The sequence below is a fragment of the Pseudophryne corroboree genome, chromosome 3 (assembly GCF_028390025.1).
Source record: "Pseudophryne corroboree isolate aPseCor3 chromosome 3, aPseCor3.hap2, whole genome shotgun sequence".
NCBI classification, from domain to species: domain Eukaryota; kingdom Metazoa; phylum Chordata; class Amphibia; order Anura; family Myobatrachidae; genus Pseudophryne; species Pseudophryne corroboree.
This window is the reverse complement of record NC_086446.1, coordinates 93,485,216-93,513,076: the sequence shown is the minus strand read 5'-3', so window position 1 is coordinate 93,513,076 and position 27,861 is coordinate 93,485,216.

The window sequence follows — 27,861 nt, the reverse complement described above, 5'->3', positions numbered from 1 at the left end:
ACGCACACAAACTCTACCGTAAATGCGCATACCGCGCGCCCGCGAGTGCACGCGACCGCGAGTATACGCACGCACGGGAGAGCTCATGCTCGTGCAGCGGGCACACGCATGAGGTGCATATATGGCAGTGTGCAGCGTGATATTTTTTCTGACTTTGACAGTCCACCCTTTGGCAGTCACCAATAACTGCCACTTCCTAAAACAGTTCAAAAAGAGAAAAATATATGTCATGTATAATACATTTCTATGATTGGGTAGGGGAGGAGAGGAGAAGGTAGGAAAAGGGTATGACCTAGTGAGATAGCAGAAGCATGTGTGTATGAATCCATGTTTGGGGGGTCATGTATCATCGTGCCGTACGTGTTTTAAATCAAGCTTCGAGGTATTGCGAAGTATACATTTGAATTCCTTCTTATCCCGTGGTACGGGTCTGTGGATGGGCTGTCAAACTTTACCGAGCTCTTTTCGGCTTTTGGTTGCGACAAAATGGGGGAGCACATTTTAGTTGATGATACATGAATGGGGGAATATGTGAGTGCTGATATCTGTGCCTATATTCCCTATCGACTATGTGTGTTATTACCTGAAGGTTGTAGAGATGAAGATAAAGAACAATTATGGTAAATGCAGTGATAAACTATGTGAGTTTAATATACATTTGCCGATTGAGGTCTTGTCTTGTGTCTTGTCTTGTCTCGATGTACATGTTGACTGTAGTCTCCCGATGCTTTTGCTATAAACGGTGTGCAAAAAGCTTTTTCAGTGTCCATAGACTTACAAAAAAGTGTTGGGCTAGCGTAAAATTTAAAGTACTAGGGATATGGGGGGTCTATGGCATAGTCCATCAGTTGTCTGTGTAAAAGGTTGTCAAATTCTTCTTCCAAGCGGATGTCTTTGTACCTTGGAGGAAAACAAAGGAGAAACGAGTGAAAGAAACGGACCGTGGAATCACATTTTCATCACAACATTGTCTCTATCGTTGGGTCATAAACCAAATCAGTCGTTGTTATTACAGTATCTTCACTTCTTAAACTCATCACTCGGGCGCTACGTTTACACTTTGTTAAAACCCGAACGCATCTAAATATCAGACCGACCAATATGATGACACCCAGAATACACAAAAGAAATTTCCCTACATCCATGATAATACCTTGGGCCCATTCTCCTAAACCAGAGAACCAATTTCGTGGGTTCAACCATGACACCCAACTGGTCAGCTCATTACCCACAGCGGCAAGGGTGAGGTTGTGTTTCCTTCGGAACTCCCATTTTAATTGCAAAATGTCATCCATCTTTTTGTCTATGACCTCGACCGGGTCCTCGGTGCTGTTTGTAATATATGTGCAGCACTTTATTCCATACTGAGTCGCTAGGGTAACACAATACCCGCCTGTCACAGCTGTGAGATAATTGAGAATCATCCTATGCTGAACCAGTTCTGTTTTATAAGCTTGGAGCTCCCTTCCGGTATACCTGAATGTGTCATCATACATTTCAGTGATATTGTCTAGTAAATTTGCAAGCGCAGATATATATTTATAATTTATCACTCCTCTGGCGGTACGAGTGATATCTAACGCGATTAGGAATTGAATCCCGGTGGATTCATGGATCAGGTCAGAGGCCGGATGCTCTGTTCTTTCTATCAGGTGCCGTTTAACGATGTGTTCGTAATGAGTGTGAGTATAAGGAGCTTGGGCACTGCGGTGAATATCCTTCATTTTAGTGTGGGATACGGTCATTACCTCAGGCAGTACTTTTCCAATATAACATAACCCTTCTGAGTTTGGGGCAAGCCACTTATACGCCTTCCTCCCGCATATGAAATATGCATCATCGGGGAGAACATATGGGACGGAGTATGACATTACCATATTACACATTTTCCATATGAAATCTCCTAACCCTAATTCTCCCATCTGTTTAGTACACGTATCAGTTTGTACGATATGTGCACAGTATCCTGGTGATACTTCTCCAACTCTCATGATCCTACTTCCTAGGGTATACCTATATCGGAAATATTTCCCACTACCGGCTATATGGCGTATAAGTTCTGTATCTGTAGGCATTCTATCGGCTCTGTATGAAAAGGTCATGGTTTGGTTATTCCATGACACTTCCCAATTTCCCGGCTTTCGGGGATTGGAAATGTTAAAACATACTAGGGATCTATCCACATGATATTGGTGGAGCTTCAAACTAGGAGGACTGGAGATATTAAACCTCCTGTCCACCGGCCTCCCACCACTTAGCTCAAGTACCTCCCCTATAGTTAAAGGGAAGGGCACTAATCCTGATTTGCTATGGCCTTGAGGTACTTGAGAGCATACCCAACAATCTGTCTGATTTAACACTTTACCCACTAAGGAATGATAGTCACTCAATGGATGCCGGTCCATGTGGATATTAAAACTGGATTGGCATTTCTTGATACACCCATCCTCAACTACACTGTCACAGAGTCTACAGATACAGTTCTCTTCAGCTAACAATCCTTCACAATTCCTTCTATTGTCAATGCTACCAGATCGTTTTCTGATACTCGCCTTTACTCGGTGATTATGTTGTTCTTGGAAATCTACGCCTCCATCTCTGTCATCAGAACCCATTCCAGAACCTCTCTCGACCTCCATGGTACTCTCGCCGGAACAGACTGCTCTGGTCAACATCATGGTCAACAGGAAAATCCGGATCACAGTCTCTTGGGGCAAGTCCATCTTATAGGAGGAAATGGAGAAGAATGAGAAGGGGGAAAGAAACAATTGAGGGAGATGGGATGGGAAGTGGAGAAAAACAATAAAGGGGAACAGGGAATCGACAACTGCCTCCGATCTTATTATTCTCAATGCTCAGGTGCCGTCTAAGTCCTCCTGAAACAGATACTCCAGTGATACAACTTCCTCTACCGTCTGTTCCTTATCACGGGACCTCTCTGGATCAGCAACCTTCTTACAATGAGACGAATGAACCCAAGTCTCTCTCTCGGCAACCATCAATGCTGTCGTGCTAATCAATAAGACTTGGTATGGTCCTTCCCATCTGTCAATAAGGCAACCTGAGCGTAGAAAATTCCGTATCATTACATAATCCCCAGGTTCAATGTCATGACAATTACTATCTGGCAGATCAGGAATCACTAACTTCAAATTATCATTCTGATTCTTTAGCTGTTTACTCATCTTAACCAAATACTTTACAGTCACTTCATTGTTACACTTCAAATCATCCTGAGGGTTAATCATGACGTGCGGTTGTCGAACAAACAGAATTTCAAAAGGGGACAGATTAAGAGGGGACCTGGGAGTGGTTCTGATGCTGTATAATACAAGGGGCAAAGCTTCTGGCCATGTCAATCCTGTTTCCGCCATAACTTTGCTCAATTTATTTTTAATAGTGCTGTTCACTCTTTCTACTTTCGCACTCACCTGGGGGCGGTACGGAGTGTGCAGCTTACTATCAATTCCCATCAACTTACACATTCCTTGAAAGACATCACCTGTAAAATGGGTACCCCTATCACTTTCAATTATTCTAGGGATACCGTATCTACACACAAATTCCTGTACAATTTTCTTGGCAGTAAACATTGCGGTATTTGTGGCCGCAGGAAATGCTTCGACCCAATTTGAAAACACATCTATACAAACTAGTACATACTTCAAATTTCGACAAGGGGGTAATTGTATGAAATCAATCTGTATTACCTGGAAAGGACCGCCTGTAGGTGGGATATGAGATGGTTCTGTTGGTATTGCCTTTCCGATATTCTTCCTCAAGCAGGTGAGGCATGACATTGCTCTCTTTCCCGCATGGGAAGAAAATCCTGGGGCGCACCAATATGCTCTTACCAACTTGCACATCCCTTCCTTGCCTAGATGAGTCAGCCCATGTGCTGCTTCAGCCAAACTTGGAAGGTATGCTCTGGGTGCCACTGGTTTACCCTGTCCATCTGTCCAGAGTCCTGAGGACTCCTGGCCATATCCCTTTGCCCTCCAAACTGCCTTTTCCTGAGTGGAACACAAATTTTGCATTTCACACAATTTCTGTGTGTTGACGGCATTAAATACCATCAGTTGTGTGGTGTCTGTCTGTCTGGGGGTACCAGCTGCTAACTTAGCAGCCTCGTCTGCTCGGCTGTTACCAAGTGATATTGGGTCTTGGCTATATGTATGTGCTTTACACTTGATAACAGCCACTCTGTCGGGTTCCTGTATCGCTGTTAGAAGCCTTTTGATGTGAGCTGCATGCGCTACCGGTGTACCAGCTGCCGTCATGAAATTTCTGAGGCGCCATAGGGCTCCGAAATCATGGACTACCCCGAAGGCGTATCTAGAATCAGTGTAGATATTGGCTGACTTGCCCTTAGCCAATTCACATGCTCTGGTCAGGGCAACCAGTTCAGCAACCTGGGCTGAGTGAGGTGGGCCTAGCGGTTCTGCTTCTATGGTGTCTTGGTCATCTACGACTGCGTATCCAGTACACAAGTCTCCCGAGTCCGTCTGTCTATGACAACTACCATCAGTGTAGAAAGTAAGATCTACATCTTCCAGTGGGTTGTCACTGATGTCAGGCCTTGCCGTGAAATTTTGGGTCAAATACTCCATACAATCATGCATGTCATCTCCTGTATTAAATCCTCCTTCCCCATCACTCTCATCCTCCACCCTTTGTGCCTGTCCAGGCACACCTGGGAGATATGTTGCAGGATTTAATGCACTGCATCTCTTTATGGTGATGTTTACGGGGGCCATTAATGCCAATTCCCATCTTGTAAACCGCGCTGATGAGACGTGCCTGGTTTGGGCAGAATTCAGCAAGGCTGACACTGCATGCGGTGTATGGATTGTGAGGTTGTGTCCTAGCACTACATCTTCGCTTTTTGTAACTAGCAATGCTATCGCTGCAACACTTCGCAAGCATGTGGGGAGGGATCGCGCTACCGTATCTAGCTGAGCGCTGTAGTATGCTACCGGCCTGCTGGCATCACCGTGCTTTTGGGTTAGGACGCCTGCCGCGCAACCAGCACTTTCTGTTCCGTACAGCTCAAAGGGTTTCCCATAGTCTGGCATACCTAATGCTGGTGCCTGCATTAGGCACTGTTTAAGTCTCTCAAATGCCATCTCGGATTCGTCTGTATGCGAAATCCGATCAGGTTTGTTTGATGAGACCATCTCCTGCAAAGGTAATGCTAGAATGGAAAAACCTGGGATCCAGTTACGGCAATACCCACACATTCCTAGAAATGTTCTGATCTGTTGCTGGGTTTGTGGCAGAGTCATGTCTCGAATTGCTTGAATTCTATCAGCGGTCAGGTGTCTCAGTCCTTGTGTCAGACAGTGTCCCAAATATTTTACTTTAGTCTGGCATAATTGCAACTTGTCTTTGGACACCTTGTGTCCTGTGTCTGAAAGATGAAACAGGAGCTGTTTCGTATCTTTCAGGGACGCTTCCAGTGAATCTGAACATAGTAGTAAATCATCCACATATTGGATCAATACTGATCCACTCTCTGGTTGGAAAGACTGTAAACAATCATGCAAAGCCTGTGAAAATATACTTGGGCTGTCTATGAAACCTTGTGGTAATCGAGTCCATGTGTATTGGACTCCTCTGTATGTGAATGCAAACAAATATTGGCTGTCAGGGTGCAGAGGTACCGAGAAGAAGGCGGAGCAGAGGTCAATAACAGTGAAAAATTTCGCAGTGGGAGGGATTTGCATAAGGATGACAGCTGGATTTGGCACTACGGGGAACTGACTCTCAACTATTTTATTAATCCCCCTTAGATCCTGCACTAGCCTGTAACACCTCCCCCCACTCTTTTTCACAGGGAAGATGGGACTATTGGCAGTGCTGGATGTTCTTACCAGAATGCCCTGTTGTAGCAAGCGCTCTATTACGGGGTATACTCCTAACTCCACCTCTGGCTTCAGAGGGTATTTTGGGATTTTTGGAGCTATCCTACCATCTTTTACTTGCACAACTACTGGAGCTACGTTTGCCATTAATCCAATGTCTTGTCCATCTTTAGTCCAAAGTGACTCTGGTATTTGGGATGTCATTTCTTCTACCTGGGATGAACTCCTATTTATCATAACGGTCTGTGACATTAATTTTGATGAGGAGTCTAGCATGTCTCGCACTTCCTGAGCGTGATTCTCAGGTATGTCTAAGAATACACCTTCAGGAGTACAATAAATGACACACCCCATTTTACACAATAAATCTCTTCCCAGGAGATTAGTCGGTGCCGATGCAGCCAGCAAAAAGGAATGCTTGGTATGCAAAGGCCCTATTGTAATCTCTGCTGGTTTGCTAACAGGGTAGTGTTGTACTACTCCCGTTACTCCCATGGCTGGAATTGTTTTACCAGTGGTTCTCATGCCCACTGTCGAATTTATCACTGATTTGGCCGCCCCCGTATCTACAAGGAAATTTAATGATTTACCAGCTACATCAATTGTGATCTCGGGTTCACTTCCAAGACTTGCAATCAATTTCACTGGCTGCAGATTACAGGTGTGGCCACACCCCTATTGGGTATGGTGACCTCCCTGAATCGCGCTGGCAGCAATTACTTGTGGTGGGGGTAGATGGGAACTATCAGAGATTTGCCAGTCTCTTCTTGGGGGATACCTTTTTGTTTCCCCTGCATGTGGCTCATAGCTCCGCCCCTTCGGTCCTTGATCCCAATGTCTCGTATCAGGTCGTTGTCTATAGGGTTGATATGAATTTTGTATTTGTATTGCTTTACAATCACGTGACATGTGTCCCTCTCTGTGACAATTATAACATTTTATACCTCTTGACTTACCCACAGGGGTCACAGTTCTGGGCTGAGGTGGCCGGGTAGTGAGGGCCTGTATGCTTACAGCCATTAACTCATCACTCTGTGACTCCCTGTGTCTGATGATATTTCGATCATGCCCAGCAGCAGCCTCTCCCAATGCATCCACCGACATACCTCTCCAATCAGGCCTAGTGGTTTGTATTCTATTTCTTAAAACCTCCTTTAGACCGTCCATTAATACTGAAACAGCTACTTCCCTGTGGTGTACATTAGTTTTAATGTCATCTATACCAGTGTACCTAGCCATATCCTGCAGAGCCCGGTGAAAATACTCTGGTGTGGATTCACCTTCTTTTTGTTTTATGGTAAAGATTTTATTCCACTTTACAACTGCAGGAAAATATACCCCTAACTGTAAGTTGATTCTCTTTACATTATCTTGATTATACTCGTCTGTTAGTGGTACTTCCTCATCTAACTTGCAATCAGCGATAAACTTTAACGGATCAACACTGGGGGGTAAACATGCCCTCAAAACTGTCCTCCAATCTTTGTTATTTGGCTCTGCAGAATTTCCTAGTTCCCTAATATACTTTTGACATGCAACTAAGTCTTTCCTAGGATCAGGGAATTCAGACATCATTGATCTTAATTCTGCTCGGGAAAAGGGACAGTGCATGGCGATGTTTCTGACAGGAGTTGCTCCTGAAGCTTCGGTTTTCCCATTTGGCACTGCTATTACCCTAACAGGATTAAGTCCAACAACATCATTCTGAGTAGATTCTACAACATGTGGTGAAATGGTTTCAGCATAGTGTATGGTGCCGTACTTACCAGTCGATACGACCTCACCTGTCCCTCCGCTAGGGGCCTTTGATACTAATCTTACGGGTTGAGTCGTGCCTACTGCTGTTTCTGATATGGTGGCTGCTAGGGAGAGTGCTGATATTGTTGTGGGCTCATCCTCTTGGTCACAATCCTGGGGAAAGTTCAAAACAGGGTACAACTTGCACGGATTAGTGTTAGCATTAATTACTTTGGTTACATTATCCTTAACTTCTACACATTTAACATAACCCTGAGTGCCATTCTCTTCAACCAATTTCTCTCCAGGTATGTATGGTGGTGGGGGAGCAGTGGCTATCAGTTTCCTGATAGGGTTAGATCCAGTGGCTTGCGCCAACCCCCTTTGTATTTCACCTTCCTGTTGCCACAATGTTAAATAATCATAATGTCTAATACGCCTTTTTGAAGATTTAATCAGGCAAACTCTTCTCCTTAAATTCTGTAACACTTCTGGGTTAAAACAACCTACCCGGGGAAACTTTTCCCCGTCATGCACAGTCATCCTTTCCCATTCATTGCATAACATTTCTGTGTGATGACCATATTTCTCACACATGATATACCTTGCCGACCCGATTGGTCGGTTTACCAAATCAACCTGAACCTGGGTTGATCGCCCCTTACCTGAACAACTGGCCCCCATCTCTGCAGGTGCTGCTTTTACTACCTCGGACTTCAAATCAGGGTCTTTGGCAACCCTTACAAAAACCAAGATGCTCGGGGTAAGGCTGCGGTGGGGGTTTTGCTCCGAAGTCCGCCCACTTAACTCCCGTCCACGCTGGCCAATACGGCGACCAAAGTTCCCAGAGGTTCCGTACCCAACCTAGGGCACCTAAGTACGTCTACTTGCTCGGGCGTGTGGGAGTGTCTTACCCTCCCCAGCAAGTATCAGTCGCTGGAATGTCCCTGAGTGATCAGGCTACTTCCCTTAAAATTAAAAAAAATTACACAAATCACGTTAACAATGTGCAAGTAGCGTTCTTCTGAATTCAAGACACGCTAATGCACACAATCACATGCGGTACAATCGTATCTGCACACAAGCAACTAATCTTATGTGCGGAACGATCAGTGGAATCGAAAATTTCGGCTGCGAATTCCTTCAGCAATGAGCTTCTTTGGCCTATATGGGTCTAGCACCAACCCTCTTCGGTTGTGCTTCTCTACTTCTAGTCTGCTGTTTCTGAACCTCCTGTTCTGTGACCTCCTGGTCTGTGACCTCCTGGTCTGTTATGTACAGCAGACTCTACTGCTCATAAATGTGTCGAGTCTAACAAGGGACGCCTCCCAAGCCACCCCACGATATCACTCTCGCTGGTGTATCTCTTTCTACTGGCCTATGGTTCCCACTTCCGTAATAAAAGAGAAATCTTATATATACACACACTCTTACCACATGTACACTTTAATTTTTATTTCTGCGCAGAAATCCTTTCATTCGGGCATTTGGTGGAGGGAGACAAGGCAATAGCAGATCACCTAAATAATTATTTTTGCTCAGTATTTACTACAGAAGAAGGGATGGGGCCACAGTTAAATTGCAAGGACATTCATAAAAATAAGGTAGATGAAAATACATTTACAGAGGAGAAGGTCCTAACAGAACTTTCAAAACTAAAAGTGGATAAATCAATGGGACCAGATGGAATACACCCAAGGATACTCAAAGAGCTAAAAGATGTCCTGGTTACACCTTTAACAGAATTATTTAACCAGTCACTAAATACAGGTGATATTCCAGAGGACTGGAAAAGAGCAAATGTAGTTCCACTGCACAAAAGTGGAAGCAAGGAAGAAGCAAGTAACTACAGACCAGTAAGCCTTACATCAGTAGTAGGGAAAGTAATGGAAAAACTATTAAAAGAAAGAGTAGTGGAATATCTTAAATCGAACAACTTACAGGATCCAAGACAGCATGGATTTACTGGTGGGAGATCATGCCAAACAAATCTTATTGACTTTTTTGACTCTGTGATGAAAATAATAGATCAAGGGGGAGCTGTAGATGTAGCATATCTAGACTTTAGTAAGGCATTTGACACTGTCCCACATCACAGACTGCTAAATAAACTTGAAAGCCTGGGGGTGGATTATAAATTAGTGAAATGGATAAGAACCTGGTTGCAGGATAGGAAACAGACAGTTGTAGTTAATGGAGTGCAATCTATGGAGGGAAATGTTACCAGTGGAGTACCCCAGGGATCTGTACTAGGTCCAGTTCTCTTTAATATCTTTGTTGGTGACATTGCAGATGGTATTGAAGGGAAGATATGCCTTTTTGCAGATGATACAAAGATATGCAACAGGGTAGACACACCGGGAGGGGTCAAACAAATGATTGATGACCTAGGTAGGCTTGAGAAATGGTCAAGAACGTGGCAACTACAGTTTAATGCTAAAAAATGCAAAATCATGCACTTGGGTCTCAAAAACCCAAAGGCTAAGTATAGTATCAAGGGTACTATAATGGAAACTACTGAGGAGGAAAGAGATTTAGGAGTCACTATTTCAAGTGACTTGAAGGCAGGAAAGCAATGCAACAAAGCAATGAGAAAGGCAAGTCAGATGCTTGGTTGCATTGGGAGAGGAATCAGTAGCAGGAAAAAAGAAGTGATAATGCCACTGTATAGGTCATTGGTAAGGCCCCATCTGGAATACTGTGTCCAGTTCTGGAGACCCTATCTCCAGAAGGATATAAATACATTAGAGAGTGTACAAAGAAGGGCAACTAAAATGGTGCATGGCCTACATCACAAAACTTACCCGGAAAGGCTAAAAGATCTTAACATGTATAGTTTGGAGGAGAGAAGGGAAAGGGGAGACATGATAGAAACTTTCAAATATATAAAGGGTCTTAACAAAGTTCAGGAGGGAAACATTCTTCAAAGGAAAAGAAGTATTAGAACTCGAGGGCATACATTGAGACTGGAGGGGGGGAGATTCAGGGGAAATTTAAGGAAAAATTACTTCACAGAAAGGGTAGTGGATAAGTGGAATAGCCTCCCATCAGAGGTGGTAGAGGCTAAGACTGTAGGGCAATTTAAACATGCTTGGGACAGGCATATGAATATCCTTACAAAGAATCAAGGTTAAAAAAGGGTTGAGATTGCCTAAAGGATAAAATAAAAAAGGGGCAGACTAGATGGGCCAAGTGGTTCTTATCTGCCGTCAAATTCTATGTTTCTATGTTTCTATGTTTCTATTAGCCTAACCCAGAAGAATTGCAACAGAGAAAGTATTTTTTTCTTTTAACTTTTAAACTTTTGGATTTGAGATAGATTTGTGTTATTTTTCGCGTTATTTCCTTATCGCTTACTAAACAATACTATCGTGCGGTTTGTATCATGTGGGCGTATCCGTACGCTCCGTTGCGTAATACACGCTCCGTGCGTCGACCCTTGCTGCGTACGCCCTGCCCTTGTAAGGACACGTGTACACAGACCAAGTACGTCCACAGTTACACACTACACGTTTATCAATGTGAATGATCTTTAACAGTAATCCTTCACTGACCACCACTCAAATCTCCCTTGTATTCTAGGCGAGATTGTGTGCGTGCCTTTTACAATTATTCCCTTAAATATTACTTTTAACTATTAATAACAACAAATGTCTCAACACGTTTATCACTAGTATGTGGCAATCAGGAGAATGAGGCACGAAAACAATACTAAACAAGAAATACAGATGTGTATGCTTATTGTTTACGTTCGCAAAACAGAAACTAAACAGGTTTTAAAAGACAATAACGTACTGTTCCTACCTTTTTGGTTCCGGATTCCTTCAGCACTCCTTACTAAGCGAAGCAGACGCTTATCTGGTCAGCACTACGAGGAATATTACCTCCTGCCTTTTGCTGACCGATAATGTCTGCTGAAATTACCTAGTGCAGATATGTGAAGAGCGGGTGAGTCCCCAATTGACAATGCCTATTCTATACCTTGTGTCAGATTGTGTTTGGTCTGTGTCCCCGGAGGGGGCGCTAGTGGGTCAGTGGAGGTAGGAGGAAAGAGACGAGGAGGTTGTATCACGTTCTTGCGCATGAGCGCAATGGTATTTTATTCAGCAGATAAGTTATAACAGAAAATGCAGCAGAAATAATATATCAGATGAGAAAGTCAAATACTTGGTATGATAACAAACAGTCTATGGCAATAGATGATAGGTGACTTGAGAAATCATATCCGGAAATAAAACAACAGAATGAATGTCAATGAAATGATACTGGTTTAGAAACCAGAGCCGGGTTTTAAAACAGAGAACTAAGGCAGTAGATGATATTGCAAACCTGAGCATTAGCAGGAGACCAACTCACAGTGCAGGTGATCAGGCACTGGCAGCAGCAAGCTGTGTCACAGGTGGAGGAATGAACACACCTGGAGTTTAGTCTTCAACTGCAGGCTGAAGCACACAAGGTTGTGATGAGTGTGAAGCCCAATGCAGGTTGCCGGTATTGCTGAGCCTTGAAGTTCCACGGGAGCAAGCAGAATCACCAGGAGTATAAGTTCTTAGCAGGAACTCAGGAGAGACAGGAGCTGATCCTTTCATGCAGGTAGTCAGAATGACACAAAGTCCAGGATGCCTGTGAGGTGAAACTGTAGCCTCCTATATACCCCATGGTGTGCAGGGATTGGATGGAGGAAAGGAAAGTGGGTGCGGCCACGCACCGGATTGGCCGCAGCATACTAGCTTGTTTGGAGACTGTCATGGCGGCGCCCACGCCGCGGCCTAGCGGGGACGCGGCGCGCACACGCCTGCTGGCTCAGGAGTACCCCCAGGATCCAGATGATGACCCATGGCAGGGGCATAGGTGACAGGTGACCGCAGGGAGCCAGGACGGAGTCCGCAGCGGCGGACGGATGCCAGCCTGGTGAGTCGATTCCTGACAGTACCCCCTCCTTTAGGGGTGGACACCGAACACCCACGTGGTTTGGAGGGATGAGTGCTGTGGAAGACACGGACCAACCTAGGAGCATGGACATCAGATGAATACACCCAGCTTCTCTCCTCTGGGCCATAACCGAACCAATCGACCAGGTACTGGAGACGTCCATACCGGCAACGAGAGTCCAGAATCTTGTTGATCTCAAATTCCACGCCCCGCTGAGTTCGAACCTTGGGACCTGCTGGAAGAGTATTCTGAAAGCGGTTTAGGACTAGAGGTCTGAGGAGAGAAATGTGAAAGGCATTAGGAATACGAAGTGAAGGTGGTAATTTCAACTTGTAAGCCACTGGGTTGATGACACTCTCAATAGGGTAAGGACCAATAAAGCGTGGTGCGAACTTCATGGAAGGAACCCTGAGACGAAGGTTGCGGGTTGATAACCAAACCCTGTCCCCCGGTTTCAAATGGGGAACCGCACGTCTCTTACGGTCGGCATAGATCTTGTATCGACTAGAGGCTTTTTTGAGGGAAACGTGAATTCTTTTCCAAATGGAGGAAAACTGGGTCAGAGCAGTAGTGGCAGCAGGAACATCTATGTGAGGAAGTTCTTGAAATTCAGGTACCCGGGGGTGTTGCCCATAGACTGCAAAGAATGGTGTCGTGTCTGTAGCAGTGTGGTAACGAAAGTTATGGGCAAACTCGGCCCATGGGAGCAGATTAAACCAATCATCCTGGGAGGACGTCACATATAGCCGTAGGAAAGTCTCAAGTTCCTGATTGACTCTCTCTGTCTGCCCATTCGTCTGAGGATGGTATGAAGACGAGAATTTCAATTTTATCTGCATGGCAGAACAGAGGGCCCTCCAAAACCTTGCTACAAACTGTACCCCCCGATCAGATATTATTTCGGAGGGTAACCCGTGTAAACGGAAGATCTCCTGTAGAAAGATCTGAGCTAGTTTCGGGGCAGAAGGGAGACCCTGGAGAGGAACGAAATGAGCCATCTTGGAAAATCTGTCCACTACAACCCAAATAGTGTTATGTCCCTGAGAAGGTGGAAGATCAGTGATAAAGTCCATTGATAGATGAGACCAAGGACGACTAGGGACTGATAAGGGTTGCAACTGACCTGCTGGAGACTGACGAGGAGTCTTGTGCTGCACACATTTAGGACAAGATGCCACGAAATCCTGGATGTCCACTTTCATCTTCGGCCACCAATATGACGCAGAAAGGAACTTGAATGTCTTCAGGACACCAGGATGACCAGTAAACTTGGATTGGTGAGCCCAAGCTAGCAACTTGGGACGGAGTTCTGGGGAAACAAAAGTCTTACCCGGAGGTGGAGCTGGAGAGACTTGAGAGGTAGCGAAAACCACGGGACTCAGGATGGAATGTGGCACAGAGTCAGATGTTCCCTCTTCTGATTCCATGGACCGGGATAATGCGTCGGCTTTCACATTCTGTGAACCTGGGCGGAAATGAAGCCTAAAATTAAAACGAGAGAAAAACATAGCCCACCTGGACTGGCGAGGGTTAAGGCACTGAGCTGCTTTTAGGTATAGCAGGTTCTTATGATCCGTGAAGATGTTAAACGGATGTTTGGCCCCTTCTAGGAGATATCTCCATTCCTCGAGAGCCAGTTTGATTGCCAATAACTCTTGATCTCCCACGGAGTAGTTAGCTTCTGCAGGAAGAAACTTGCGAGAGTAGAATCCACAAGGGTGGACTTTCCCATCAGATCCCTTCTGGGAGAGAACAGCTCCAACCCCAACATTAGAGGCATCTACCTCCAACTCGAACGGCCTGTTGACATCTGGCTGTGACAGCACTGGAGCAGACATAAAGGCTAACTTGATCTTCCGGAAGGCTGCCAAGGCTTCTTCTGACCAGTTGGAATGATCTGCCCCTTTCCGAGTCAGGTTGGTAATAGGAGCGATGAGAGTGGAGAATCCTCGAATAAATTTTCTATAATAGTTGGCAAAACCCAGGAATCGCTGGATAGACTTGAGGGAGTTTGGGATGGACCAATTGGCAATGGCTTCCAATTTTGCCGGGTCCATCTGAAGATCCGATCCGGAAATTATATACCCCAGGAAGGGTATAGAGGGAACTTCGAAGGTGCATTTGGATAACTTCCCGTAGAGACGGTTCTCACGAAGACGTCGGAGAACTTCACAGACTTGTAGGCGATGAGATGGAAGGTCTTGAGAAAAGATAAGAATATCATCTAAGTAAACAACGAGGTACTTATACAGGACATCACGAAAAATTTCGTTCACGAAATGTTGGAATACCGCTGGAGCATTACTCAACCCAAATGGCATTACCAGGTATTCATAATGGCCGTCACGAGTGTTGAAGGCTGTCTTCCACTCGTCACCACTCCGGATTCTGATGAGATTATAGGCACCGCGGAGATCTAACTTGGTGAAGATGCGAGCCCCCTTAACTCTATCAAACAGTTCGGTAATGAGTGGTAAAGGATAACTATTCTTGACGGTAATGTCGTTGAGACCCCGATAGTCAATGCATGGACGCAGTCCTCCATCCTTCTTTTTGACAAAGAAGAAACCTGCGCCAGCGGGTGATGATGACGGACGGATGAATCCTTTCTGAAGATTCTCTCTAATGTAGTTACTCATCGCCTCTGTTTCAGGAACAGACAAAGGATAGGTGCGCCCCCTGGGTGGCTTCTTGCCAGGAAGGAGATCAATGGGACAATCCCATTCCCTATGGGGCGGCAGGATATCAGCAGCTTTTTCGCAGAAGACGTCTGCGAAGTCTTGATAAACTGCTGGGAGACTTAGCTGTGACTTCACTTCGGTGGACTTAAGAGGACACACTTGGGCTAAGCAGGAATGATGACAGTGTGAACCCCATGAGGTAAGCTGCAACGTTGTCCAGTCGAACTGTGGGTTATGTAGCTGGAGCCAAGGCATGCCCAAGACAATCTCCTGGGTGGCTTGAGGAATGACCAGGAACTTGATAATTTCTGAATGGAGAAATCCAACTCCCAGAACCACTGGGGTAGTTTGATGTGAAATGTTCCCTTTGGAGATTCTACTACCATCCACAGCAGTAATGTAAACAGGACAAGAAAGTTCACAGGTAGACAGGCAATATTTGTTTACCGCAGCTTGGGTGATAAAATTTCCTGCAGCACCGCAGTCCACTAATGCTGACGCAGACTGGAGCCCAACGGAAGTTTCTAGCGTCACCGGAATAATGAGATCTTGTTGAGAAGGAGCTTGACTGAATGATCCTAACTTGACTCCTCCCTTACAAGTCAGGATCTGGCGTTTCCCGAACGCATCGTGCAGGAGTTAATTTGATGACCCGCAGCAGCACAGTATAGGCAGAGCCTCTCTCGTATTCTTCTTGCCCGTTCCTCATGGGTTAGGCGGGACCTATTTACCTGCATAGGCTCGTCAGAAGGAGAAGGAGGCTGGAACTGTACAGGGGGTATGAACCTTATTCTGCGAGGCTCACTCCGAGCGCGTTCATTATTGCGTTCGCGGATGCGAGAGTCCAGCTTTATACACAGGGAGATCAAGTCAGACAGTTGAACAGGAATGTCACGGGTTGCCAGTTCGTCCTTGATCCGATCCGAAAGTCCGTGCCAGAAGGTTGCTACCAGAGCTTGGTTGTTCCATTGGACCTCTGCAGCCAACGTCTGGAACTGGATGACATACTGTCCCATGCTTCGGTTCCCTTGACGAATTTGGATCAGGTCTGCCGAAGCTGATGTTGCACGACCAGGCTCGTCAAAGATCCGTCTAAAGGTTGACACGAAGTCAGAGTAGTTATTGATCAGGGGGTCAGCACGTTCCCACAGAGGAGACACCCAATTCAAAGCAGATCCAGAGAGTAAGGAAATGATGTAGACAACCTTGGACCTTGGTGTAGGAAAGTTATGTGGCAATAACTCAAACTGTATTTCGCACTGGTTAAGGAACCCGCGACATAATTTAGGACTGCCATCATATTTGCTCGGCACGGGCAGGTGCAGACGTGACACTGGAGCTGATGCAGCCGACACAGAAGAACTTACAGCACTGGCAGGTGCTGGGGTAACAGTAGGTGAGAGTACACTTGGCAGGGACTGCTGCAGTGTATCCAATCGGGAGGACATCCCTTGCAGAAAGTGAAGCATCTGCTGCTGCGCAACCTCTTGACCATCCAGACGGGAGACCAGATTTTGCAAGGCCTCTGACCCCACACTCCGTCCACCATCCGAGTCCATCGATCCTGGACTTACTGTCAGATTGTGTTTGGTCTGTGTCCCCGGAGGGGGCGCTAGTGGGTCAGTGGAGGTAGGAGGAAAGAGACGAGGAGGTTGTATCACGTTCTTGCGCATGAGCGCAATGGTATTTTATTCAGCAGATAAGTTATAACAGAAAATGCAGCAGAAATAATATATCAGATGAGAAAGTCAAATACTTGGTATGATAACAAACAGTCTATGGCAATAGATGATAGGTGACTTGAGAAATCATATCCGGAAATAAAACAACAGAATGAATGTCAATGAAATGATACTGGTTTAGAAACCAGAGCCGGGTTTTAAAACAGAGAACTAAGGCAGTAGATGATATTGCAAACCTGAGCATTAGCAGGAGACCAACTCACAGTGCAGGTGATCAGGCACTGGCAGCAGCAAGCTGTGTCACAGGTGGAGGAATGAACACACCTGGAGTTTAGTCTTCAACTGCAGGCTGAAGCACACAAGGTTGTGATGAGTGTGAAGCCCAATGCAGGTTGCCGGTATTGCTGAGCCTTGAAGTTCCACGGGAGCAAGCAGAATCACCAGGAGTATAAGTTCTTAGCAGGAACTCAGGAGAGACAGGAGCTGATCCTTTCATGCAGGTAGTCAGAATGACACAAAGTCCAGGATGCCTGTGAGGTGAAACTGTAGCCTCCTATATACCCCATGGTGTGCAGGGATTGGATGGAGGAAAGGAAAGTGGGTGCGGCCACGCACCGGATTGGCCGCAGCATACTAGCTTGTTTGGAGACTGTCATGGCGGCGCCCACGCCGCGGCCTAGCGGGGACGCGGCGCGCACACGCCTGCTGGCTCAGGAGTACCCCCAGGATCCAGATGATGACCCATGGCAGGGGCATAGGTGACAGGTGACCGCAGGGAGCCAGGACGGAGTCCGCAGCGGCGGACGGATGCCAGCCTGGTGAGTCGATTCCTGACACCTTGTATAAAACACTCTAAAAGGTTAAAGAACACAGTACGCAATTGGCGTATGGAATACCGTAAGAGTACGCACGTAGCGTAACGAACGCTTAGCCGTGGACGAGACGCATGAGCGGCACGTTCGCTCACGGCTTAGAGCGTAAAGGCAAGCACGCTATAGGCTGCCGACTAACGTAATGATACGCTATCAGCGTAGCGGACGCTCGGGACCACGAGGAGATCACAAGCGGCGCTGACGCTCACAGAGTTAAACCTTTATAACTATACCATAAACAATGTACTAACTATACCATAAACAATGTACTTATACTGTAAACCCTTGTGCAGTGATAAGGTGTAAATGCAACACAGTGTAACCTTGTTAGTTTAAAAGCTATATGAGCGTATGTGACGCTCTGAGAACCCCTTAGCAATATAATAAACACTCAAATACCGGTCTAAGGGTCTAACGCCTTTTAAGGAAATGAATGAACGTTCAATTGCAAAAGAATAATACAATACAAGTTATACACTACCAAGATAACATAAAATACCTAACCGAATCACTACACATAAAACACAATAAAGATACAATTACATTTAAGGGGGAAGGAGAGAGAGAATGGCTTATAACATTAAATAAGAGACAATATGGTTGCAGAGAACTTACGCACCAGGGGAAACAATCGCAAGCGCCTTTCTGGATATCCAGCTCCCGATTATCAGCAATGAGAACCGTTGAAGAGAGTAGAGAGCTGGCCCAGATCGGCTTGTCCTTTTATACACTACACACAATACAGTACAATGGTCCCTACATTCTTATTGTTCATTGGACACAGGAATTCGTCTTCGCATTATAACAAAAGGTCATAGGTTGGTTCATACTGGTGGGCTGTGACTATTCCTAACTGCTCAGGTGGGTGGGAAACTGGGTTTCCCGCCGCATGGGTAATAAAGTGCAAATATAGTAAATGTCCATAAACTTCTTATGTCCATAACTATACGCACGAGCGAGTAATCCGCTTCAAACCAACACCGGAATATTGCTAATTATATTCTCTTCCGATGGATACTAAACACCACTGTGTAACCCCTGTCTGACCCTTCGTATCAAACAAAGAGGAATCTCTTTGTCCCCGAACATGCTATATTAACTAAACTTTCAGATTCTATCAAAGGGACCATAATCTACCAAATACATTATATGACTAAAATATGTTACGATTGAGTAGCCCGCTAGACGCACACAAACTCTACCGTAAATGCGCATACCGCGCGCCCGCGAGTGCACGCGACCGCGAGTATACGCACGCACGGGAGAACTCATGCTCGTGCAGCGGGCACACGCATGAGGTGCATATATGGCAGTGTGCAGCGTGATATTTTTTCTGACTTTGACACACCTTATTAGCTTTTGTTGCTGCATTTTGACATTGTGTACTGCTACTAAGTTTATTATCGATGAGCACTCCCAAATCTTTTTCAACTACCGTTATCCCTACATTTTCCCCATTTAGTTTATAGGTTGCCTAATTGTTTTTAGTCCCAAAGTGCATAACTTTACATTTGTATATATTGATCTTCATTCTCCATTTATCCGCCCAGACCTCAAGTCTAGAGAAGTCATTCTGTAGAGATTCAACATCCTTGTCTGAATTAATTACTCTACATAGTTTAGTATCGTCTGCGAAAATTGACACTGTGCTTTCTAGTAGTGATGAGCGGGTTCGGTTTCTCGGAAACCGAACCCCCCCGAACTTCACGCTTTTTACACGGGTCCGAGGCAGACTCAGATCTTCCCGCCTTGCTCGGCTAACCCGAGCGCGCCCGAACGTCATCATCCCGCTGTCGGATTCTCGCGAGGCTCGTATTCTATCGCAAGACTCGGATTCTATATAAGGAGCCGCGCGTCGCCGCCATTTTCACACGTGCATTGAGATTGATAGGGAGAGGACGTGGCTGGCGTCCTCTCCGTTTAGAGTAGACTAGAGAGTAGTAGAGACGAGTAGAGACACTTGATTTACTAATTTTGGGGAGCATATTAGGACGGAGTACTACTTGCTGATAGTGTGACCAGTGACCACCAGTTTAATTAATCCGTTCTCTGCCTGAAAAAAAACGATACACAGTGTGACACAGTCACATACCATATCTGTGCTCAGCCTCAGTGTGCCCTCAGTGTGCTGCATCATCTATGTAATACTGTATATCTGACTGTGCTGAGTGCTCACTGCTCACACAGCTTAATTGTGGGGGAGACTGGGGAGCAGTTATAGCAGGAGTACATATTTTAACAGTGCACACTTTTGCTGCCAGAGTGCCACTGCCAGTGCCAGTGTGACTGACCAGTGACCACTGACCACCAGTATATTGTGATTGTCTGCCTGAAAAAGTTAAACACTCGTCGTTTGGTGTTTTTATTCTATAAACGCATTCTGCTGACAGTGTCCAGCAGGTCCGTCATTATATAATATATACCTGTCCGGCTGCAGTAGTGATATATATATATTTTATATCTCATTATCATCCAGTCTATATTAGCAGCAGACGCAGTACGGTAGTCCACGGCTGTAGCTACCTCTGTGTCGGCAGTCGCTAGTCCATCCATAATTGTATACCACCTACCTGTGGTGTTTTTTTTTTTTTCTATCTTCTTGATACTACTAGTAGCTTACTTTAGGAGTCTGCAGTGCTGAGCTGACAGTGTCCAGCAGGTCCGTCATTATATAATATATACCTGTCCGGCTGCAGTAGTGATATATATATATATTTTTTATATCATTATCATCCAGTCTATATTAGCAGCAGACGCAGTACGGTAGTCCACGGCTGTAGCTACCTCTGTGTCGGCAGTCGCTAGTCCATCCATAATTGTATACCACCTACCTGTGGTGTTTTTTTTTTCTATCTTCTTGATACTACTAGTAGCTTACTTTAGGAGTCTGCAGTGCTGAGCTGACAGTGTCCAGCAGGTCCGTCATTATATAATATATACCTGTCCGGCTGCAGTAGTGATATATATATATATTTTTTATATCATTATCATCCAGTCTATATTAGCAGCAGACGCAGTACGCTAGTCCACGGCTGTAGCTACCTCTGTGTCGGCAGTCGCTCGTCCATCCATAATTGTATACCACCTACCCGTGGTGTTTTTTTTTTTTTCTATCTTCTTGATACTAGTAGCTTACTTTAGGAGTCTGCAGTGCTGAGCTGACAGTGTCCAGCAGGTCCGTCATTATATAATATATACCTGTCCGGCTGCAGTAGTGATATATATATATTTTATATCTCATTATCATCCAGTCTATATTAGCAGCAGACGCAGTACGGTAGTCCACGGCTGTAGCTACCTCTGTGTCGGCAGTCGCTAGTCCATCCATAATTGTATACCACCTACCTGTGGTGTTTTTTTTTTTTTCTATCTTCTTGATACTACTAGTAGCTTACTTTAGGAGTCTGCAGTGCTGAGCTGACAGTGTCCAGCAGGTCCGTCATTATATAATATATACCTGTCCGGCTGCAGTAGTGATATATATATATTTTTTTTACATCATTATCATCCAGTCTATATTAGCAGCAGACGCAGTACGGTAGTCCACGGCTGTAGCTACCTCTGTGTCGGCAGTCGCTAGTCCATCCATAATTGTATACCACCTACCTGTGGTGTTTTTTTTTTCTATCTTCTTGATACTACTAGTAGCTTACTTTAGGAGTCTGCAGTGCTGAGCTGACAGTGTCCAGCAGGTCCGTCATTATATAATATATACCTGTCCGGCTGCAGTAGTGATATATATATATATATATATTTTATATCATTATCATCCAGTCTATATTAGCAGCAGACGCAGTACGGTAGTCCACGGCTGTAGCTACCTCTGTGTCGGCAGTCGCTAGTCCATCCATAATTGTATACCACCTACCTGTGGTGTTTTTTTTTTTCTATCTTCTTGATACTACTAGTAGCTTACTTTAGGAGTCTGCAGTGCTGAGCTGACAGTGTCCAGCAGGTCCGTCATTATATAATATATACCTGTCCGGCTGCAGTAGTGATATATATATATATATATATATATATATATATATATCTGTGTCGGCAGTTGCTCGTCATCCATAAGTATACTAGTATCCATCCATCTCCATTGTTTACCTGAGGTGCCTTTTAGTTGTGCCTATTAAAATATGGAGAACAAAAATGTTGAGGTTCCAAAAATAGGGAAAGATCAAGATCGACTTCCACCTCGTGCTGAAGCTGCTGCCACTAGTCATGGCCGAGACGATGAAATGCCAGCAACGTCGTCTGCCAAGGCCGATGCCCAATGTCATAGTACAGAGCATGTAAAATCCAAAACACCAAATATCAGTAAAAAAAGGACTCAAAAATCTAAAATAAAATTGTCGTCGGAGAAGCGTAAACTTGCCAATATGCCATTTACCACACGGAGTGGCAAGGAACGGCTGAGGCCCTGGCCTATGTTCATGGCTAGTGGTTCAGCTTCACATGAGGATGGAAACACTCAGCCTCTCGCTAGAAAAATGAAAAGACTCAAGCTGGCAAAAGCACAGCAAAGAACTGTGCGTTCTTCGAAATCACAAATCCACAAGGAGAGTCCAATTGTGTCGTTTGCGATGCCTGACCTTCCCAACACTGGACGTGAAGAGCATGCGCCTTCCACCATTTGCACGCCCCCTGCAAGTGCTGGAAGGAGCACCCGCAGTCCAGTTCCTGATAGTCAGATTGAAGATGTCAGTGTTGAAGTACACCAGGATGAGGAGGATATGGGTGTTGCTGGCGCTGGGGAGGAAATTGACCAGGAGGATTCTGATGGTGAGGTGGTTTGTTTAAGTCAGGCACCCGGGGAGACACCTGTTCTCCGTGGGAGGAATAGGGCCATTGACATGCCTGGTGAAAATACCAAAAAAATCAGCTCTTCGGTGTGGAAGTATTTCAACAGAAATGCGGACAACAATTGTCAAGCCGTGTGTTGCCTTTGTCAAGCTGTAATAAGTAGGGGTAAGGACGTTAACCACCTCGGAACATCCTCCCTTATACGTCACCTGCAGCGCATTCATCATAAGTCAGTGACAAGTTCAAAAACTTTGGGCGACAGCGGAAGCAGTCCACTGACCAGTAAATCCCTTCCTCTTGTAACCAAGCTCAAGCAAACCACCCCACCAACTCCCTCAGTGTCAATTTCCTCCTTCCCCAGAAATGCCAATAGTCCTGCAGGCCATGTCACTGGCAATTATGACGAGTCCTCTCCTGCCTGGGATTCCTCCGATGCATCCTTGCGTGTAACGCCTACTGCTGCTGGCGCTGCTGTTGTTGCTGCTGGGAGTCGATGGTCATCCCAGAGGGGAAGTCGTACTCGTAAGACCACTTTTACTACTTCCACCAAGCAATTGACTGTCCAACAGTCCTTTGCGAGGAAGATGAAATATCACAGCAGTCATCCTGCTGCAAAGCAGATAACTGAGGCCTTGGCATCCTGGGCGGTGAGAAACGTGGTTCCGGTATCCATCATTACTGCAGAGGCAACTAGAGACTTGTTGGAGGTACTGTGTCCCCGGTGCCAAATACCATCTAGGTTCCATTTCTCTAGGCAGGCGATACCGAAAATGTACACAGACCTCAGAAAAAGACTCACCAGTGTCCTAAAAAATGCAGTTGTACCCAATGTCCACTTAACCACGGACATGTGGACAAGTGGAGCAGGGCAGGCTCAGGACTATATGACTGTGACAGCCCACTGGGTAGATGTATGGACTCCCGCCGCAAGAACAGCAGCGGCGGCACCAGTAGCAGCATCTCGCAAACGCCAACTCTTTCCTAGGCAGGCTACGCTTTGTATCACCGCTTTCCAGAATACGCACACAGCTAAAAACCTCTTACGGCAACTGAGGAAGATCATCGCAGAATGGCTTACCCCAATTGGACTCTCCTGTGGATTTGTGGCATCGGACAACGCCAGCAATATTGTGTGTGCATTAAATCTGGGCAAATTCCAGCACGTCCCATGTTTTGCACATACCTTGAATTTGGTGGTGCAGAATTATTTAAAAAACGAGAGGGGCGTGCAAGAGATGCTGTCGGTGGCCAGAAGAATTGCGGGACACTTTCGGCGTACAGGCACCACGTACAGAAGACTGGAGCACCACCAAAAACGCCTGAACCTGCCCTGCCATCATCTGAAGCAAGAAGTGGTAACGAGGTGGAATTCAACCCTCTATATGCTTCAGAGGTTGGAGGAGCAGCAAAAGGCCATTCAAGCCTATACAACTGAGCACGATATAGGAGGTGGAATGCACCTGTCTCAAGCGCAGTGGAGAATGATTTCAACGTTGTGCAAGGTTCTGCAACCTTTGGAACTTGCCACACGTGAAGTCAGTTCAGACACTGCCAGCCTGAGTCAGGTCATTCCCCTCATCAGGCTTTTGCAGAAGAAGCTGGAGACATTGAAGGAGGAGCTAACACAGAGCGATTCCGCTAGGCATGTGGGACTTGTGGATGGAGCCCTTAATTCGCTTAACAAGGATTCACGGGTGGTCAATCTGTTGAAATCAGAGCACTACATTTTGGCCACCGTGCTCGATCCTAGATTTAAAACCTACCTTGGATCTCTCTTTCCGGCAGACACAAGTCTGCTGGGGTTCAAAGAACTGCTGGTGACAAAATTGTCAAGTCAAGCGGAACGCGACCTGTCAACATCTCCTCCTTCACATTCTCCCGCAACTGGGGGTGCGAGGAAAAGGCTCAGAATTCCGAGCCCACCCGCTGGCGGTGATGCAGGGCAGTCTGGAGCGACTGCTGATGCTGACATCTGGTCCGGACTGAAGGACCTGACAACGATTACGGACATGTCGTCTACTGTCACTGCATATGATTCTCTCCCCATTGAAAGAATGGTGGAGGATTATATGAGTGACCGCATCCAAGTAGGCACGTCAGACAGTCCGTACTTATACTGGCAGGAAAAAGAGGCAATTTGGAGGCCCTTGCACAAACTGGCTTTATTCTACCTAAGTTGCCCTCCCACAAGTGTGTACTCCGAAAGAGTGTTTAGTGCCGCCGCTCACCTTGTCAGCAATCGGCGTACGAGGTTACATCCAGAAAATGTGGAGAAGATGATGTTCATTAAAATGAATTATAATCAATTCCTCCGTGGAGACATTGACCAGCAGCAATTGCCTCCACAAAGTACACAGGGAGCTGAGATGGTGGATTCCAGTGGGGACGAATTGATAATCTGTGAGGAGGAGGATGTACACGGTGATATATCGGAGGATGATGATGAGGTGGACATCTTGCCTCTGTAGAGCCAGTTTGTGCAAGGAGAGATTAATTGCTTCTTTTTTGGTGGGGGTCCAAACCAACCCGTCATTTCAGTCACAGTCGTGTGGCAGACCCTGTCACTGAAATGATGGGTTGGTTAAAGTGTGCATGTCCTGTTTATACAACATAAGGGTGGGTGGGAGGGCCCAAGGACAATTCCATCTTGCACCTCTTTTTTCTTTCATTTTTCTTTGCGTCATGTGCTGTTTGGGGGGTGTTTTTTGGAAGGGCCATCCTGCGTGACACTGCAGTGCCACTCCTAGATGGGCCAGGTGTTTGTGTCGGCCACTAGGGTCGCTTAGCTTACTCACACAGCTACCTCATTGCGCTTCTTTTTTTCTTTGCGTCATGTGCTGTTTGGGGAGTGTTTTTTGGAAGGGCCATCCTGCGTGACACTGCAGTGACACTCCTAGATGGGCCAGGTGTTTGTGTCGGCCACTAGGGTCGCTTAGCTTACTCACACAGCTACCTCATTGCGCCTCTTTTTTTCTTTGCGTCATGTGCTGTTTGGGGAGTGTTTTTTGGAAGGGCCATCCTGCGTGACACTGCAGTGCCACTCCTAGATGGGCCAGGTGTTTGTGTCGGCCACTTGGGTCGCTTAGCTTAGCCATCCAGCGACCTCGGTGCAAATTTTAGGACTAAAAATAATATTGTGAGGTGTGAGGTGTTCAGAATAGACTGAAAATGAGTGTGAAATTATGGTTATTGAGGTTAATAATACTTTGGGATCAAAATGACCCCCAAATTCTATGATTTAAGCTGTTTTTTAGGGTTTTTTGAAAAAAACACCCGAATCCAAAACACACCCGAATCTGACAAAAAAAATTCGGTGAGGTTTTGCCAAAACGCGTTCGATCCCAAAACACGGCCGCGGAACCGAACCCAAAACCAAAACACAAAACCCGAAAAATTTCCGGTGCTCATCACTACTTTCTAGTCCCTCTCCTAGGTCATTAATGAATATGTTAAACAGCAATGTCCCAAGTACTGATCCCTGTGGTATTCCACTGAGTAATGAGGCCCATTCAGAGAACATCCCATTAATCCCCACTTGCTGTTCCCTATTGAACAACCAATTACTCACCCAAGTACAAATAGTGTTTCCTACCCCAAGCTCTCTTAATTTGAGAATTAGTCTCTTATGTGGGACTTTGTCAAAGGCCTTAGCGAAGTCCAGAAAGACCACATCCACTGCTAGACCCTGATCAATATTATCGCTCAATTTCTCGTAGAAGCTTATTAAGTTAGTTTGACATGACCTGTCCTTCACAAAGTCCATTCATTGGTTTAGAAGCACTACAGCAGAGGGGGTAATTCAGACCTGATCGTAGCAGCAAATTTGTTAGCAATTGGTCAAAACCATGGGGGTCATTCCGAGTTGATCGCACGTAACAACTTTTTGCTGCTCATGCGATCAACTTGACGTCGATATGGAGAAGTGTATTTTAGCACAGCAGGGCTGCGAATGTTTGTGCAGCCCTGCTATGCTAAAAAAGTTTCAAGTAAAACAAGACCAGGGCTGCAGTTACTCACCCAGTGCAACGGATCCAGCGATGAAGGTCCCAGTCCTGACGTCAGGCACGCCTGCGTTGGACTCACCACACCTGGAAAACGGTGAGTATCCGCCCCGGAACACCTCCCGCCTGTCCGTCTTCTTGCGATCGCCGATGCGATCACATTTCTCGCTGGCGGCATCGTTGCATGCGCATTTCTGACCCATTCGCACCACAGCAAAAAAACGCTGCGTGCAAACGGGTCGGAATGACCCCCTAGGTGTCTTCTTTTCCTAATATATTTCCAATTATAATACTCCTTATTTTGCTATCTGATGGACACTAACGGGTATATTTACTAAAGTGCGGGTTTATAGAAGTGGAGATATTGCCCATAGCCAGGGCTGCCACCAGAAATTGTGGGGCCCGGGACTGAAAAAATAGGCAGCCCCCCCACCCCCACCCCACCTCACCCCCCAACACACACGTTATACACTTGCGCCAGGCAGAGCACATTATACACTTTGCGCCAGGCAGAGCACGTTATACACTTTGCGCCAGGCAGAGCACGTTTACACTTTGCACCAGGCAGAGCACGTTATACACTTTGCGCCAGGTAGAGCACATTATACACATTGCGCCATATAGAGCACTGAGACACATTGCGCCAGGTAGAGCATGTTATAGACTTTGCGCCAGGTAGAGCACGTTATACACTGCGCCAGGTAGAGCACTGAGACACACTGCACCAGGTAGAGCACTGAGTCACACTGCATCAGGCAAAGTACTGAGACACATTGCACCATGTAAAGCACTGAGACACATTGCACCATGTAAAACACTGAGACACAATGCACCAGGTAAAGCACTGAGACACATTGCACCAGGTAGAGCAGTGAGACACATTGCACCATGTAAAGCACTGAGACACATTGCACCATGTAAAACACTGAGACACATTGCACCAGGTAAAGCACTGAGACACATTGCACCGGTAGAGCAGTGAGACACATTGCACCATGTAAAGCACTGAGACACATTGCACCATGTAAAGCACTGAGACACATTGCACCATGTAAAGCACTGAGACACATTGCACCAGGTAAAGCACTGAGACACATTGCACCAGGTATTGTACTGAGACACATTGCACCAGGTAAAGCACTGAGACATATTGCACCAGGTAAAGCACTGAGACACATTGCACCATGTAAAGCACTGAGACACATTGCACCAGGTAAAGCAATGAGACACATTGCACCATGCAAAGCACTGAGACACATTGCACCATGTAAAGCACTGAGACACATTGCACCATGTAA